The sequence below is a fragment of the Brachypodium distachyon genome, chromosome 3, assembly GCF_000005505.3.
Source record: "Brachypodium distachyon strain Bd21 chromosome 3, Brachypodium_distachyon_v3.0, whole genome shotgun sequence".
Taxonomy (NCBI): domain Eukaryota; kingdom Viridiplantae; phylum Streptophyta; class Magnoliopsida; order Poales; family Poaceae; genus Brachypodium; species Brachypodium distachyon.
Genome location: NC_016133.3, coordinates 49,977,123 through 49,981,470, shown reverse-complemented (window position 1 = coordinate 49,981,470; position 4,348 = coordinate 49,977,123). Strand labels below are relative to the sequence as shown.

At 38.4% G+C, this 4,348-nt stretch overlaps 1 long non-coding RNA gene across 1 annotated transcript; it reads left to right on the top strand.

Moving 5' to 3' along the window:
- Positions 1 to 3,177: 3,177 nt before the first annotated feature.
- Positions 3,178 to 4,348, top strand: LOC112271854. Its single transcript, XR_002965350.1, has 2 exons — positions 3,178 to 3,398; positions 3,567 to 4,348. It is a non-coding gene; the product is annotated as an uncharacterized LOC112271854 (long non-coding RNA).

The following is a 4,348-nucleotide window of genomic DNA, read 5'->3' as shown; positions in this document are numbered from 1 at the left end:
AGTAGCTTTTGCATCTGTTGTATGAGGCCACCTTGTGTATTTATATACATGTACTCATATTCTTCAGTTTTTTAGTGTGTTAGATTTATATGCTTTGGGCCGGAAAGATTAGAATCCTTAGATAGTGTATATGAATTTGTCAATCCGTAGCGCTTGCGGCGTCGCCGACGGAGCAACATCCCTAACCTGTATATGAGTTTGCCAATCCGTAACGCGTGCGGCGCTGCTGCCGGCGAGAGAGGACCGTCGATCACCTTTCAAAGTGGTCGTGACAAGTGACGACCATCTTGTGTTTGGGTCGTGGCAGCCGCACGGACAGACGCTATATTCCTTGACCTAGGTACTTAATGAATTTCCATTGTCGTTGTTTATCAATAACATATACTCTCTCTGTCCAACAGAGGATGTCTCAACTTTAAATTTAAATATATCTATACACTAAGTCATGTCTAAATACATTCAAATTTTGACAAACTTAAGACATCTTTTGTTGGACGGAGGGAGTGATTAAAATTTGTTCGAGATGAATTCCAATGTGTATATACAAAGTTCGATTGATAAATACACTTGAACTCCAATTAATTATATAATTAATTCTATTCATCTGTGTATTACAATAAGCGATGTCGAGGGGAAACACCACGCTGATACACATCATCTGAATTATTTATTGATATAATATTCGTGTAAAAATTTATTCTCACATTATGATTTATTAGCATGATATCCCACCTATCAATATCAGTGCAAACGATTGATCCCCCAATCTTGCATGCGAACTTTATTTTTGTGTATAGATTTGATCGGCTGTCTCAAGTAAAGACCAATAGTTGGTAGGCATTACGGATAGTAATCTAATATCACCTATGAACGATTAATCGGTCTAATATACATCATCTGAATGACTTAAACCATTATCTAAGAAAAGCACACTACAGAGAATTCTCTAGCGGAAACACCATTTTGATCCACATCATCTAAATTTTCTAAATCATCATATCTTAGACTTAAATGGTCAATTCTTAACGAGGATGTTATATCCGATGGGCTACCAATAAATCATCGATGTGATTTAGTGGACTCCGGTAGGCCCAATAATAAAGGTATGTAATAAGACAATATTTATTTGTACGACGTCAAACACAACGTGAAACACACCACGTGTGATCAATATGTTACGACCTCTCAGCTTTATTTTTCCTTTTTTTCATCATGAATCATGAGAATATCTAGTAGTAAGCCATTATAATCTATATTTTTTTCCAGATGAGTTATTAACAGCATCCCAAAACTATAACTATATGCACAAATATAATTTTGGTAAGAAAAATATGGGTTACACGTGCCCTGGAATATCCATTATTCATCACCTAGGATTTTGCAAGGATGAATTATAATATTAATTCTATTTGAAGATCTATTAGTCTACATACCAATATAATATTGCAAACCAAAATGTCTGTTGCATTGCGTGTGACCTCAAATTGTAACTCCGCCTACTGATTTAACACCATGAATTAGCGGTTGACCGACTAACAAATCAAACATGTTCTAATCAAATATCGCTACAAATTACTATAGAAGACAAAAATTAGCTCAAATGATCTAAACTTTAATCCGAGCAAAATCTTGCATTATGATTCATTATCATGTACTCCCTCCGTTCCTAAATACTTTTCGTGGTTTTAGTGCAAAGTCAAGTATTTAGGAACAGAGGGAGTAAATCTTACCAACTAATGTAATTTGACATACACACGGCCACCACCGCAAACAACCGATTCACCAATTCTACATGTGAGCTTTAATTTGTGTACATATCTAATATATATGAGATGTATGTGATTGGTCGTCTCAGCGAAAGCGCAGCCGTTGGTAGATGATCTAAACTTTAGTTCTAGATTTCCATAGAACATTGCATACAAATAAAATGTTGTCTTATGTTCAAAACACGAATTGACTAAATATACTTCTGTGTATCAAGCGATTGTGAGATTGATTAGTTATACTTTTCCAAATATATTAATTTTATCTTTCTAATGACCAATCGTTTAAATAGTATAACAATACTTATCTACATGAGTTAGAAAATAAAGATTATGGATGATTCCGGTGCCAAATGCAGTAGTATGACACAACATACTGCATTAGACGATAAATATGTTATGACATGAAAAAATCATTATTTTCCACGGATCATGAGAATTTTAAGTAGTAAACTCACCTCAATTTGTCATAATCCATATTTTATAAGTCTTAGTTATTAACAGGCATTTAAAGAATTACAACTCTTAATTCTAACACGTGACTGCAACATAATAAATATGTAAATACGTGCGTGCATGACAACCTTTTCATATATTTTTCACCGATCGCGAGGATATCAAGTAATAAGCTCACGTCTATTCGTTATAATCGATATTGTAGCAAAGATGGGTTATTAACGAGCACTTAAAGAAATATAACTCAACAAACTATGATATACTTAGTGTGTGATAAGTTAACTTCACTTTTCTAGATGTACGTTTTCAACTAATCTATCTTTATACAGACCAACCTCCAAACTTTATCTGGGTGCATATGTGCACTGAGCTATATTAATTCTACATTTCCAATAATTAACCAGGCTCACGATCCGCTGCGACAACACGTGTAATAACACATAGTACAATTGACATACACCTACCGTCAATTTCAACTTTATAAAGGTGTAACAACACATAAAATTGACATACACCTACCGTTAATTTAATGTTATTACATAATGCAACAAATACCGTGAGTCAAGATATTTAAGACATATAAAGGTGTTGCGCGGGACACCATGCTAGTTATATACTAAAAGCAATATGAGTGGTACCGAGAGGAGGCACCACGCTGATCTACATCACCCGAATTAATTTGACCATTAGATCTTATACTTCACGGTCAAGATCTAATAAGAGGCTATGCCCAGCAGATCATCAAATTGGTTTAAGGAGGCATCAAAGAAAATTACCCGTCTATGCCATTATGTAAAACACACGTACCGTTTTCTCCCTTAGACCTCACAAAGTTGGGCAGCCGCCGCAGACTGCAAAAATCATCGACACTTCTCACGTGTTGGCTGCCGGCCAGGGCTCAAATCTCATCTCACGTGTTGGTTGGCTGGGCTCAAACCTTTTAAGCTATGCCCACCGCGGCATGCAGCATCAAGCCAAGCATCACGAACAGAGCTAGGCATGGGTGTAAGAGCCTGTTTGGGAGGGCTTCACTTCCTAAACTCCACTCCACCTCTAAACTTCTCTCCACCTTAGCTCCACTCCACCTGATAAATGTTTTTTGGACAAAAACCAGCTCCAGACTATCCTTTTTCCTTTTGCTGATTTACTTTTTTGTTCTTTCCATGATGGATCGATCTGGTACGTGGTATATCACGCAAGTGTTTATCGTTGGACTTGGCCGATTAATGCAGCTCGTGACATATCGATTGTTTGCATGTTCCTTTTTTTTGGTTCACGTGTTGTTTTTTCTACATGCATCAAACATGTATATCAGCTTGACGAATCAGATTTTTGTGCTCCAAACAGATTCTAGCAAATGAATCCGCATCAAATAATCGATCCAATGACGGCGTCATGGAGAAGCGACGTCCAGCAGCTTGATAAATCAAACATGTACAGCAGCTTCATAAATCAGATTCTTGTCCTCTCGCCCTGATCGATCCCATGGCGGCGTCTTGGAGATGCGGCCGGCCGGCGGCGTCTAGCAGCTTGATGAATAAAACAAGAACAACAGCTTCATGAACCAGATTTCTGGTCTCCCGATCGATCCCATGGCGGCGTCATGTAGAAGCGGCTGCGGCTGCGAATCCTGGTGGCGGCGACGGCGGCGAATCGCGGGCTCACCGGACGAGGAGTGCGGACTCTACCTACGGCAGAAGATGTACACTGCCATGGTTCAGGGAAGATGCGTCTCCATGGGGAGGAAGAACAGCACAAACATGGTAGGAGGAAGAAGAGGAGTCGGGCGTTCTATTCAGATGGAAAATAACGGTTCGGTATCACTTAATTGGCAATTGGTGGGTAAATATATCTAACTTTAGGGGAAGTGGAGCAGGTGAAACATCTTTTTCTTAACTGCAGTAAAATGAACTAGAAATGTATGCTTCCCCCAAAAAAACCCAGAGAGGTATGTTACTCCATTTCACCTAACAAATGAAGTTTGTGGTGTTTGAAACAACTTCACCTGCTTCAGGGTGAAGCTGTGAAGTGAAGCTATACCAAACAGGCTATACATGCGTCTTTCGATTGCTCTGTTCCATGGTTGCGTGTAGTTTTCAGATTTTAGATTCTTTGGCTTCGCTTTCTCA